The 14,725-nt window shown below is 37.3% G+C and overlaps 1 protein-coding gene, 1 non-coding gene and 1 pseudogene across 35 annotated transcripts in view; 1 reads left to right on the plus strand and 2 right to left on the minus strand.

The window, feature by feature from the left end:
* The window catches only part of EIF4G3 (eukaryotic translation initiation factor 4 gamma 3), a 319,514-nt gene that overhangs the window by 30,604 nt on the left and 274,185 nt on the right, over positions 1-14,725 (plus strand). The window lies entirely within an intron of this gene.
* LOC106840015 (dihydrofolate reductase pseudogene) lies at positions 3,593-4,319 on the minus strand (annotated as a pseudogene).
* LOC123286177 (U6 spliceosomal RNA) lies at positions 13,815-13,921 on the minus strand. The gene has a single exon (XR_006528449.1). It is a non-coding gene; the product is annotated as a U6 spliceosomal RNA (small nuclear RNA).

Consider the following 14,725-nt stretch of genomic DNA (forward strand, 5'->3'; position numbering starts at 1 on the left):
ATTTAACAGATTACAATGCTTATCAGTACTTGTTTAAGCTCCTTTAGTGTTCTCCTGTGTTGATAGCTGTACCCAAGATTTGCAGTTTGAGAATCCTATATTTCAAGGCACAGGAAATAAAAGGATTGTGAGAAAGAAGCCTGGTCTAATACAAATACCCCTTGATAGATATTTTGAAAAGCTGCAACCCACTCTTTTTCTTCTAATGGTTTGTTTATTTTAACCTGTTTTATTTCATCAAAATTCGTGCCCTGAGACAAGATATTTTGCTTTATACTGATTAGGCCCAAATGAATCTCAGTTTCGTTTTAAAATTTGTCTATCAAGTATACCAAGTAACCCAGTATACCAAGGTGCTTTTGTTTCTTGAGTGTCTTATGCTATTTCATTTATAAAAATGATTGAAGCAGATACTATAATTATTGTGAGGAGGGGTATTATCTCCAAAAGATAGCTCATAGACATTTGGAGCTCTGGAATACCAGAACCATCTCTCAAACAAGAACTTGCTTCATTTTGTTGTTTAGTTGCTATCTTAAAAATATTTTGTATGTTTAGTAAATGTTTGGTATAATCAGTTTTATTTATTTTATGCTAAAAAAGCAATAGGTGTCTTATTGTACATTACAGAAATACATTAGTAAGTGACATTCCTTGTAGTTTCATTTCTCCTCCGTTAACCATTTGATATCTTTCTCTAGATTATTTTATATGCCTGTTTTAACTAAAATTGGGTCACAGGATATATGCTGTTTTATAGTGTTTTTTTCCCTTAATACCTTGGAATAGTTTTGTGTGTCAGTAATACATATCTCTCCAAATTTTTTGAAAGGACTAGACTTCCTTAGTATGAATGTCCCTTAACTTATTTTTTCTTATATTAATACCTATTAAAAATTTTGAGTATTATACACAATATGCTTCTTTGTTTTGGATGGGGGGAAGATTAGCCTTGAGCTAACATCTGCTGCCAATCCTTCTCTTTTTGCTGAGGAAGACTGGCCCTGAGCTCACATCTGTGCCCAACTTCCTCTACTTATATGTGGGATGCCTACCACAGCATGGCTTGCCAGGCGGTGCCATGTCTGCACCTAGGATCCCAACCACTGAACCCCAGACCGCTGAAGGGGAACATGTGAACTTAACTGCTGCACCACTGGGCTGGCCCCCACAGTATGTTTCTTTCACTTAGCAATTTAAGGTATTTTTCTGTCAGTACTTCATTCTTTTTAACTATTGCAGAATGTTAAATTTTATAGGCATTGCTTAGTTGTTTCTTTATTGAGTGACATTTGGGCTGTTTCCATGTTTTTTTTTTTTTAAGATTTTTTTCTTTTTCCTTTTTCTTTCCAAAGTCCTCCGGTACATAGTTTTTTATTTTTAGTTGTGGGTCCTTCTAGTTGTGGCATGTGGACGCCTCAGCATGGCTTGATGAGTGGTGCCGTGTTCATGCCCAGGATCTGAACCAGGAAACCCTGGGCTGCTGAAGCGGAGTGCGAGAACTCAACCACTCAGCCACAGGGCCGGTCTCTCATGTTTTTTTTAATTGACATCATAATAGTTTATAACATTGTGAAATTTTAGTGTACATTATTATTTGTCAGTCACCATGTAAGTGCCCCCCTTCATCCCATGTGCCCACCCCCCAAACCCCTTCCCCTTGGTAACCACTAAATTGTTCTCTTTGTCTGTGTGTTTGATCATCTTCCACATATGAGTGAAATCATACTGTGTTTGTCTTTCTCAGTCTGGCTTATTTTGCTTAATGTAATACCCTCTAGGTCCATCCATGTTGTTGCAAATGGGACAATTTTGTCTTTTTTTATGGCTGAGTAGTATTCCATTGTGTCTGTATACACCACATCTTCTTTATCTACTCATCACTTGATGGGCACTTGGGTTGCTTCCATGTCTTGGCTATTGTGAATAATGCTGCAGTGAACATAGAGGTGCATAAATCTCTTTGAATTGTTACTTTCAGGTTATTTGTTTATCCCCCCAGTAGTGGGATAGCTGGGTCATATGGTATTTCTGTTTTTAATTTTTTGAGGAATCTCCATACTGTTTTCCCTAGTGGCTGCACCACTTTGCATTCCCACCAGCGGTGTATGAAGATCCTCTTTTCTCCACACCCTCTCCAACATTTGTTATTTTTTATTTTGGTGATTATAGCCATTCTAATGGGTGTAAGGTGATATCTAAGTGAATTGCATTTCCCTGATAATTAGTGATGTTTAACAGTTTTTCATGTGCCTATTGGCCATCTTGTATATCTTTGGAAAAATATCTGTTCATGACCTCTGGCCATGTTTGTTTTTTTGTTGTTCAGTTGTGTGAGTTCTTTACATATTATGGTGATTGATCCCTTGTTGGATATATGATTTGCAAATATTTTCTCCCAGTTGGTGGGTTGTCTTTTCGTTTTGATCCTGGTTTCCCTTGCCTTGTGGAAGCTCTTTCACCTGATGAAGTCCTGCTTGTTTAGTTTTTCTTCTGTTTCCCTGTTTCCAAGTTTTAAAAAAATGGTTCAACAAGTATTCTTGAGTCCATGTCTCTGTTCAGAATTAATTTCTAGAAGTGAAACTTCTGAGTCCAAACCCAGAATATTTTGAATTTTAATTGATTTTGCTAACTTACACTCTAAAAAGTTATTCCAGTTTACAGGGCAGAAACTGCTGTTTCTTTGGATGCCTAATAATTTAAATCTTTGCTAACATCATGGGTAAAACGTTTTCATTTTCCTTTTTTTAATTCTTTGAAGTTTAGTTTCTAACTTAGTAATTTTGTTTTCTCAATATCCATTCTCAATTCATTACCTCTTTGAAGTTTTAATTTTAGCTATATGCTTGTTAGTAGATTACTCCTTTTTGTAATGAGTCGCATTTTTTTTTTTTGAGAAAGATTAGCCTGAGCTAATATCTACTGCCAATCCTCCTCTTTTTGCTGAAGAAGATTGGCCCTGAGCTAACATCTGTACCCGTCTTCCTCTACTTTGTATGTGGGATGCCTGCCACAGCCTGGCTTGACAAGCAATGCTTAGGTCCGTACCTGTTATCTGAACCGGCAGACCCTGGGCTGCTGAAGCCAAACGTGGGAACTTAACCACTGTCACCGGGCTGGCCCAGAAACAGTTTTTAAAGGTCTCAGACCTTCTCTCTTAACCATCAAAAAGGTAATCTCCTACCTGCCTCTTTACTATCCCTACAGAATATACTGGAGTTGTCAACTGACTGATTCCCTGTCTGGTGAACAGAACTTTTTTCAGAAATGCGATATGCATAGAGTAATTCATAGTCCCTATTTTGATCTAATTTTCTTTTAATATCTGAGTTATAGCTCTTCTGTTTCTAACCCGTTTCTGACCTTTGGACTCATCTGTCTGGCTCCTATCTCTACAGGCCACGCTTTCAATTCATGCTGCCAGGAGACTCTCCTGGATTTTCCTGGACTCTCTTGGGCTGTCTTGGTAGATATGCTGCCCTAGGCAAGTGCCAGGGACTTAGGGACTTAATCCTGACCGTTGATGGCCATTCAACTGTATAGCAAGAAATGTTTCACCAGTGGTATCCGATATGGCTGGTTAAGATTAGTGGGGGATAAAAACACATTGTTTAGAAAGAATTATCAATAGATTTAAAGTCACTAAATCTTTTTTTCTAATGTTACAATATATAATTTTTTGGAGGGAAGGGGAGAACAAAATAATCAGAAAACACCTTCACATTAATCATTCTTTTCATATACTTCAAATTTGTACTTAAGGCCTTTCTCCTCCTGGACATCAGAAAGAACACCTGGATATTCTGGGAGAAGTTTTTCTCCAAATCAGTTTCTGGAAAAAATGTCTCACTTTCAAATTCCTGCATGATACTTGTCACAAATAGTCTAAGATGGCCTGGCTTGTTCCTTGCTTCCTTATAAACAGAACTGCCTCCCACTATCCAAACCATGTCCATTTTATTTGTTAATTCTGGTTGTGCAGTAAGTGTTAGGGCATCATCCAAACTTTTGGGAAGAAAATGAGCTCCTTGTGGACGTTACTTGAGTTCTCTACTGAGAACTAAATTATTTCTGTCCTTTAAAGGTCGAATCTTTTCAGGAATGGAGAACGGGGTCTTCCTACCCATAATCACCAAATTCTGTTTACCTTCTAATGAAGAGGTTGTGGTCATTCTTTGGAACTACGAATTCAACTACTTGAATTCGTTCCTGAGTGTGGGCCGAGGCAGGTCGCCCTTCTTGCCCATGCCCATATTCTGGGACACAACGACAACTTAGTTTAGCGGACAAACCATGACAGTGGCAGCAAACATTTCCAAGCTCACTCGAAACACTCCTTAACTAACTTTTAATCAGTTCCTTCTAATCTATTGGTTATTTCCATTTTCTTCTATTATGAATGATGCTGCACTAAACATTCTTTATACAAATACTTTTTGTATTTGAATAGGTGTTTCTGGGGATAAATTATAGAAGTAGATTAAAAGATGAAGAGAAATATGTTAAAAATAGACCAAAGGTTATGAACATTAAATGTTAGCTATTGTGTGGGTTTTAAATGGTTTGGTTCGTGGTTCCATTTAGAATTTTTCTTCTGTCTTACCTTTTACTTTATATTATTTTGCTTTATTAAACGTGTTCTAATTAGCCACTTTAAATCCTTTTCATAACAAAGGGGGAGAAATAAATAGAATGCCATTAGTTATAAAATGAAGCCAGCATTTTTTTCTTAAACCACAATTTTCCTATTTGGCTAAGGAAATAATATATTTAAATATTGAATTATATAGCTAACTTAGTCTTTTTTTCCCTTTCTTGTTAGCTGAATAAGTTTTTCATGTTTCCTGTTTTCAGCAAACTTAATCAATTTAAAATTTTATTGCAAAAGAAGGGAGCCTTTTAAAAATATATGTAGATGGAGCTACTGATAAGAAAAGCTTTGAGTATATTTCAGGTGGTAGCTAGTGAATGCCTGACTTCACTCCTAAATTGAATAGAATTTAGTCCTTTGGAATAGAGTATGCAAATTTAGTAAGATTCATACTTGTTGAAATGGAGCTCGTTGGAAAGAATCTGGTTGACTGACTTTGTGCCTCATGTGTACTGATTGTCTTAGTTCCTAACAAGTGTCTGATGCACAAATATAGGTGGAATTAAAGGATTTTGGAATTATTAGGGCAGACTACCAGATGTGAGTCATGCATTTCCCTGATCTTCTGTTAATAACTGTGAACTCCTTGAGGGCAAAACTTATCTTCTTTATCTATGATGACAATTAGCAAATCACTGATGATATGGTAATTTTCTTTAAAGTGTGTCTTTATTCCTGACATTTGTTGTTGTTGTGTACTGATAGTAAATATTGGAAATATTCATAGGAAAGTAATCTAGAGTCTGCATATTGCATTGTCTTAAAAGTTTATGTCATTACGTCATAGCTTTTAAAGATAAATATTGTTTTGAAACCTTGTATTTACTGTAAGAAATATAGACAACACAGGAACATACAAAATAGAAAGTGCACTGTAGCATCTTGGTAAGCATAATCTTAATCTTTTTTTTCTTTTGGTATTAAAAAAAAGAAACCAAACTTACAACTGTGCATACAGAAAGGAATGTTTTTTCTTAAGTAGAAATGGGATTGTACTATTCAAACACACGCTGTTTTGCAGCTGTCCTTTTTCCTTGTGTGTCATAGACATCCTTCTATAACCTTATACAGAAAAAGCAGCAATTTGGTACGCGGTTAAGATCCCTGCTGTCAAAGTGGACTGTTGGGGATGAGTCTCACCTTTCCACTTACATAGTGTCATCTTGGGCAGACTACTTTGCTGCTTTGTACTTTGATTTTTCTCTTGGAAAATGGGAGTAATTGTTCCTAGGACTATTTGAGAGTCAATGTTAACAGGTAAAGTGCACATTTGGCACATAATATTTACCTTAATCATTGTAAGCAGTAATGATTATAATACAGCTATTCCTCATTTAAAAAAATGTGTATTCTATAATATGGAATAACACATCTACTAAACCATTCTCAAATTGATGGGCAGGTGATTGTACTTTAAAGTATCTTATTTTTACCCTGGATGATTTTAAAGTGTTCTTTGGTTTTTGTTTTAGTGATGCTACAACTTTTTTCCTTAGTTCTTTAGCTGAAGAGCTTAAGTGAAGCATCAAAGGTTTCATAAAACAAGGAAGTAATTAACCATCTTTCAGGCCTAACCCTGAATATGGCTGCTTTTCTCAGATCCTATTTTGTGCAGTTTGTAAATTTTTCTCATTTTCAAATGGTAGTCTTCATGTCATCCATTGCTAAAAACTACTGTCTGTTATTTTTATCTTTTTATAACCTGCTGCATAAATAATTCTGCCTAGACTATCAGGACCTTGAATTTTAGTGAAAGGAAGAACATTTTATTGTTTCTCCTCTGCTGTTATTTTAGTTTGTTTCCATATTTGCAATTGGAAAATCAGTTTGATAACTATTTTGTCGTTGTGTTTGTTACCCATAGATGTCTAGAGAACATTATACTTTCCTCACAGAGACACATTGTGATACACTTCTGAGAGAAGCCAGTCTAAAACAGATTGAGAGAGTGTGTTTTAACAGTGTGAGAAACATTACATTTAGTCATTGAACAAAGTTAGTTAACATTTTCATTAGACTTGAGAGATCCAAGTAAATAATCTTTTACTTTTTTAAATTGAAGAAAATGCTACCCTTAATTAGCATAAGTTTAAGAATGTGGTAAGACTAGGATAGTACTCAGTTTTGGCTGCTTAATGGAATTGGTTTTGCAATTAAAAAAATATACAGACATCTTCTGAATCAGATTTCAAAGTTAGGATTTTAGATGTGCAACTAAAGTTGAGACTCCTGGCCTAGAAAACTGGCATAGTCAATTGTGAGTTAATTAGGTCATGCATCTTATATAAGGGACGTTAAATTAGTGTGTGCGTAATTATTTGGACAGTGCTTTTTCTGAGAGCTCTGAGTACCAGCATGATGCTTGTTGTTGGATTTGGAGTCTATTGCTTGTTAAGATTCTTGAGTTACAGTGACGAAGAAATGAATGATTCCTTTACTTCTCAGTAAAAATGTCCTTTAAGTTTCTTTTCTAGATTAATACTAAAATAGGGTTTGGCACATGACTGGAGGAAGGTGTTCTTTCCTTTTGAAATAGGTTGGTTCTGGGACCTGGTAAAGTTGAAGTGCAAACCAGGCCTTTTGTACCTAACATCCTCTTAGGACTTGGAATATTTTATTACCAGTATCTAATTAGTCAAATTGACAAACTAATAGGCACCAACAGCCTTTATCTGTTTTCTTTCCCGTTATGAAGTGAACTTTCTGTTTTTTAATTTTTCCTTTTCTCCCAAAGTCCCCCGCTACATAGTTGTGTATTTTTAGTTGTGGGTCCTTCTAGTTGTGGCATGTGGGATGCTGCCTCAGCGTGGTTTGATGAGTGGTGCCATGTCCACGCCCGGGATTCAAACTGGCGAAACCCTGGGCTGCCGAAGCAGTGTGTGCGAACTTAACCGCTCGGCCACGGGGCCAGCCCCTGAAGTGAACTTTCTTAATTCAGCAGAGTTTATTGCACGTAGGGCTTTGTGCAAGCCCTGTGCAAATGAGTAAGGTATAGTCCTGACCGTATTGTTATGATTGAGTATTATTAGGATTACCATAAGCCTGCCTACTGTTTTAAAAAAATGTGTGCTACAGAAGTGAATGTGTTAACATATTATTTAGTGTATAATGGAGAGACCCCTTGATTTTAATCTGAATTCTTCCATTAACTAGTATGTTACCAGATCCTGAGCATTGTGGCACACAGAGGTGTCAGGGGTGCAAGGTTCTGTCTTTTGAGCATGCCCTCTGTTGGTCAAGTGCACCTTGTGATCCAAGAGGACTCCTCCAGCTCTAGCCTATAAGTTTGCATTCCAGTTAGCAAGAAGGAGAAGGGAGAGGACAAAGAGCCACTTCTTCTCTTCAAGGGCACTTGCCGGAAGATTCATATACTACTTTTACTTTTATTGAGGAAAGACAGGAGAAACAGAAATTGTGGGGCAACTAGCAGCCTCTGCCACAGGGAGTTTTTATGAGGATATGCCCAGCACAATGATGGACTCGTGGTGTGTGCTTAGTCAGTGGTAATTTATAGTATTTTAAAATTCAGTTCTTTCAGTACTTATTATTTACCTGGTTCTTTGCTCCACTGTATACGCTCTGGAGCTTTAAGAGAGGGTGACAACTATACCTGTTAAGATAAACGGCCTCTTTCTAAATTTGCTTTCATCTTTTCGAACACAGAGATACTTGCATGAGACAGTTAAACAGCAATTCATTAAAACTGAAACAAAAGAAGTCTTGTTACATATTTGCTAGCTGTTGAAAAGGAAGATAGTGAATGAAGTAGGTTTCTTAAGATGTAGTCTGGGCTAAATTCTTGTAGCAGCCCACACACCCACATGTAAAAGAATTTTCGGCAGTATGATTGAGTCATAACCCAAATAACAGAATTATATTTTAGTAGTATATTATATTCAACTTTAAGGTATTCAGTAATTCACCAGTAAAATCTTTGTTAGATGTGTCAAAGGATGGTAAAATCCCTAGTAATGAACTCAAAAAACTGTGGAAATGAACGTAGAGTGAATCGAATCTTTTTTTTTTTTAAAGATGGCACCTGAGCTAACAACTGTTGCCAATCTTCCCTTTTTTTAAATTCAAAAAAATTTTTTTCTGCTTTTTCTCCCCAAATACCCCCAATACATACTTGTATATTTTAGTTGTGGCATGTGGGACACTGCCTCAACATGGCCTGATGAGCGGTGCCATGTCCGCGCCCAGGATCTGAACTGGTGAAACCCTGGGCCACCAAAGTGGAGCTCGAACCCAACCACTCAGCCACAGGGCTGGCCGTTTGAATTTTTATGTTAATATTTTTGAAATAGAGTTTTCCATTATTTAATATGGCTGAGTAGATATGAGTATTGGAATGAATTATAGAAATAAACATGATGGAAGATAAAAATATATATAGGAAAAGGAAATATTTTTATGGTGCTACCGTTAATTTGTTTCCTTTCCCTTTTTGTATTATCATAAAAGTTCTTATATCATTTGACATAGTTCATTGAAAGAAGATTCAGCTCTGGATTTGGTATTTTTGTTTTCCTAGTGGAGCAGATTTAAAAGCTTTCTTGTATCTTTAGATAGAAGAAACTAGTTATATAAAATCTTAAAGGAGGGATTTCTGCCCTTTGAAAAACAAAATTCATCATTTACCTAGGAATTTGAGGCTGAGGACACCTCAAGCTATGCAAGTATTATGTCAAAGCAATATATTTGTCAGTCTTTCTGTGTTTTAATAATATCTTAGGATTGAATTTGCTTTTGCTCGTGGTGAAGTAATAATAAGGACTTAAAACTGTCCTTTTCATTCTATATTTTTATTTATAAGTCATGAAGATGAAAATCTCTTAAGAAGTAGGAACACTCCTCCATTGGTTTTCATTCAAGTAAACATTTTCAGGATAGCAGGAGTGATTTTATTTTTATTAGAGAAGCGAATTATTTTTCTCCCTGTAGTTTCCTTTCAATGTTTATGTTCTAACCTTGTCATTGGAATTATATTTCCATTGAAAACAATTAGTAAATATTTCTGCTTTCAGTTTTAGTTACCTATATTTGTGGCTTAATTGAAATCTATTCTTACTAGTAGAAATAAATAGATCCTGACTATGGGAATAACGTATGTGATTATGTTATGGAAAGAAAGAGTAAACTGCCGATGAAGCATTTAAGTAACGTATTAGGGTTTGTAGGGAAAAACTTAGCGTCTTTACACAAGACAAAGTTTTGGTGTCTAACTTTGGAGAGTTTCTTGACCTTTTCCTGGTGCTTATCATTCCCTTTTAAATGTAGACTATTTTGATATTTTGGATAATATGCCATAATTTTGTGAAAAACGTAAAACTTTCCTGGTTTTCTGTGCAGCTGTTTTTCTTTTCCCTTACCTGCTTGGTCTGTTCTTCTCTCTTGGGTTATTTTACTTCTCTGTGCTCAGTCTCTTCTGTAAACTTGATTAATTAGACTAAATTAACACCAAGTCCTTTTTGACCTTTTAATTTTGTTAGCCTATGATTAGAGCAGAAATAGTTCCATAAACTTTTCATCTTCTTAAAAATAGGCAGCAGCCCTTTTGTTATTAGGGCTTTCTTTTAGGCACAATAGGGAATTATGTGGGAGAAAACCTTAGCAATAAAGAATTATCAGAAAAGTTTGAGGGGACCGGCCCCATGGCCGAGTGGTTAAGTTCGCACTCCGCTGCAGCAGCCTAGGGTTTCGCTGGTTCGGATCCTGGGCGTGGACATGGCACTACTCATCAGGCCACGTTGAGGCGGCGTTCCACGTGCCGCAACTAGAAACACCCACAACTAAAATATACCACTATGTACTAGGGGGATTTGGGGAGAAAAAGCAGAAAGAAGGAAAAAAAAGTTTGAAATATAGTTGATATTAGAGACAGTCTTGCAGAAGAACTCCTTTCCTTGGTATTGTTTATTGTTGGGATTGGTGCACATTTTAGCATTTTTCTTCCTACGTTTCCTCTCTCAGAATAATAATCCTGGTAGAAAAAGTATGAATTAGTAGGCTATTCAGGCGCCTCCAGAATCAGGGAACACCTCAGATGCTCAGTGTCCAGTAGAACTTCCTGTGATGATGAAAACAGTCTGTGTCTGCTCTGTTGAATGTGGCAGCCGCTAGCCATATGTGGTGATGAGCACTTGAAATGTGGTGAGTGTGATTGAGGAACTAAATTTTTAAATTTTAATTTTAATTAAATTTGTATTTAAATAGCTACACATGGCTAGTAGGTGCCATGTTGGACAGCATAGCTCCAGATTATTCATTCGACGAGCACATATTTTTTTGAGCACTCAGTGATATGCCCAGCATTGTGTTGGAGGCCGGAGATACTAGGATCTGGCAGTATAGTGAGGGAGAAAGACAGATAGTTAAAGAGATAAATGTAATGCAGTGTGATAGTTGCTGTATTAAAGAAAAGCACAGGGCTCTACAGGAGCATAGACACCGGTTCTTACCTAATCCAGGCTGGGGGGGATCACATTGGGGGTGCTCTTCTGTTAAAAGAAGTCTGGTGTCAAATATTCTCTTATATTGTACACGGGCAGTGAACTTGAGTCAATCCTTGTTCCAACATCACCAAGGTACATGGAACCACTTGGCTGTTACCTGTTATTTTTAAGTGTTTGTGGTAGCACTAGTGTTTTTCTGCTTTAGCTGAACCTTGTATAGAAGTGGTAGGTCTTCATTCATTTGTGATGAGATTAACTTTATTTCTCTTGTGAAAATCTGTAGAACAGAACTGTAAATCACCAAGGCTGCAGTTTGGCTAAAGTGGTTACTTTTAAGTGGGGGCAGTTTAGGACAGTTTCTACGGCCATGTCTTACCCTCAAATAACATTTTGTTTGTGTTATAAAGTCCTGGCAAGGAGACTGCCTTGGTTCTCTGATTCTTGACCATATATAGTGCGGAGATCCTTGGGGTAAAGTGTCCAGGGCTCTGGGATTTTTACATATGAATATTGAGTAGAAGAGTAACAGTTCTTACAGCTTCTTTAGGACTGACCTTTAAGTTCTTCTAGATATGAGGGAATGCCCAGTCAGTTCTTAGGGCTCCTTGATGTCGAGGTCCATTTATAGTCCCTTTGGTTTGATCTATTCAGAACCTTCTCAGCCATGTAAAAATCTCCTTGGCTTGGGAAAGGAAGGCCTTAGGAATTCTTTCTTTTGTGCAGAGTGAATTTGTGCAGTTTTTGCTCTTCACTCTGGTCCTCATTTTCCTTGAGGTCACTCTTGAGGAACTCAGGTCAGTGTGATTCATGTACCTAATGAATTCATTTTCATAGCTTCTCTTTAGACATTGAAGAGTAAGAACTTTGATTTTTAGCCCCAGGGTACAGATTCTTAAGTATGCGTTTTCAACTAATTTAAGTGGATTGCATTCTTCAGTAAATACCTTGTTTTTAGGATGTTTTGAAGTTTATTTCTCTGTAATGCTTATAAAAAAGAGCTTGGGTTTTGATGTTGTATGTTTTTTGTTGTTTTTTTTTAAACCTATGGGTGATTTTTTTTTTAATTTTATTTTTTCCTTTCCCCCCCAAAGCCTGCCAAGCAGTGCATAGGTCCACACCCAGGATCTGAACTGGTGAACCCCGGGCTGCTGAAGTGGAATGTGCAAACTTAACTGCTGCGCCACTGGGCTGGCCCCAATCATAATAATTTTAAAAATCCCTGTCAGATAGTTCCAGCATCTGAGTCATCCCTGAGTCTACTTGTATTGATTGATTTTTTTCTCTTTGCTATAGGTGTTTTCTTTTTTGTGCATTTCTCATATTTTTGATTAAGTATTGAGCTTTGTCTGTAGAACAACAGTAGAGACTGAGGTAAATAGTATTTATGCTTGGAAATGGACACGCCCCTTCTTCTGTTGGGCCCTTAATGTGGAGTGTTGAGTTAAACTAGTCATGAGTTGAGCTAGTTTGGGATTTTATTGTTATCGTTACCTTCAGTGCACCACCTGCTTCAAATTCTTGTAGTGGTGTCTAATGTTACCCCCAGTAGTAGAATGCTGTTGCTTGCTACTTGGTGTTAGGATTTTGGTGGAGGCAGTTATCCTGGCCCAGCCTCAGTCTTATGCAGACCCTGTCCACCTGGGCCGCATAAATGGGGCTTTGTCATTGTTCTCTCTCCTCCTTTCTGTGTCAGCCCATGTTTGCCTTGTATTTGTGGTTGTTCATGGAAAGGTTTTCCTGCCCCTTGCTCAGCGTTAGGAGACTTCTGCTTGGTGTATCAGTGTGGGATCCTAGGCCCAAGACAGTTTTCTACCCCTCTCTACGGGGATAGAGGGATTTGCTTATCTCTCTATCCTGGCAACAGTAGACGTTTTACAATGTCCTCTGAGAGAAAGGGTTTGTTGCTCCTTCTCCAGTGGCCTAAGACCTTTGCTTCCTGGAAAAAACGCATCTGGAGAATCAGGTCGGGCTTTGTGCCTGCTCCCAGAAATGGGATCAGCAGTTACTGATCACCTCCTGCACACACTCGTACCACTGAGTGGGACTCTGTGTTTTTTGCCATGATCCCAGTCTTTCTCATGAACACCCTATGGAGGCCTGTAGAAAAGAGCTTGCAAGTGAGTGCAGACTCCCATTGTGTCTGGGGCACCCAGTTGGGAAACTGGTATGCTAATCCACACTTAGCTTTTAGGCATTTATTAAATTCAGCAGATTTTCTTTTTTTTCAAGTTGAATAAATTTGATGTGTAACATCTTGTAAGTTTAAGGTGTTTTTTTTTTTTTTTTTGAGGAAGTTTAGCCCTCAGCTAACTACTGCCAGTCCTCCTCTTTTTGCTGAGGAAGCCTGACCCTGAGCTAACATCCGTGCCCATCTTCCTCTGTTTTATATGTGGGACTCCTACCACAGCATGGCTGCCAAGCGGTGCCATGTCCGCACCTGGGATCTGAACCAGTGAACCCCCGGCAGCTGAGAGGTGGAACATGCGAACTTAACTGCTGCTGCGCCACTGGGCCGGCCTCAAGTTTAAGGTGTTACAGTGTGTTACTTTGATACATTTATATATTGTATATGATTGCTGGTGTAGTGATGTTTATCACATTACATAATTGTGGTACAATATTGTGCATATTCATTATACTGTGTGTTAGATCTCTATGGCTTATTTACTACTCATTACAATTTTGTACCCTTAAACACCATCACTCTTAAAAAATATGGAAGATTCACAAATTTGTGTGTTGTCATTGCATAGTGGTCATGTTAATTTTCTCTGTATTGTTCCAACTTTAGTAAATGTGCTGCTGAAGCAAGCACTAGCGATTTTCTTTATACTTACTGTATTATAATTGCCTCTTTCTCTTGTGATCTACTGTTTGTGTTCTGTCCTTTTTTGGAGAGCCTTGTCCCCGTTTTGGAATTCATGTCTTTGGTTTTCTTGCAACTTTGCAATCTCTGGTGAGCTTTAGAAAAGTTATGGTGTTTTAGATTATCTGGTGTTTTCTTCTTTTAGAGTGTATGCCATGTTCTTTGTAGCTTTCTATATTCTAAGCAGAAACAGAAATCATTTTAATAGTAATCTTTAGACTTAATGAATCTGTGCTAAACTTCTTCCAGGAAGGATTCAAGTGGTTTACAAGAATACTTGAATAAATACTAGGTGAAAAAACTAGATAAGGAAATCAAAACAAAGGGAAAATAAGGATAGGGATTAAAAACAAACAGGTAGAGCATGAGTATGTTATATAGAAATGAATTCCAAAGACACTGAATGGTTATTGGATGTGGGTTGCAAATTTGGATCTGAACTTCATCATGACCAAAGTAAAGTTACATAATTGACAGTGCTCAAACTTTTAATATTAATTTATGTTCATGGGTACCTTTTAAGTGTAGGAAGAAATATTTTTTACTTTTACTGGCAGATCTTGTGGAGTGAATTATGTAACATCTAAGACATCTATTTTTAATATCAATACTTGCTTTCTTCATTGTATTCTTTCTTTAGTGTATTTCTACGTACTTTTCTCACATTCTCTGCTGGAGGAGCTGAGTAATTTCATGAATATTAGTGCCTGCTAGTGCAAGCTGTAGATGCTAGCTATAATGCAAATGGTTTAT

This window comes from Equus asinus, chromosome 5, assembly GCF_041296235.1.
Source record: "Equus asinus isolate D_3611 breed Donkey chromosome 5, EquAss-T2T_v2, whole genome shotgun sequence".
In the NCBI taxonomy this organism is placed as follows: Eukaryota; Metazoa; Chordata; class Mammalia; order Perissodactyla; family Equidae; genus Equus; species Equus asinus.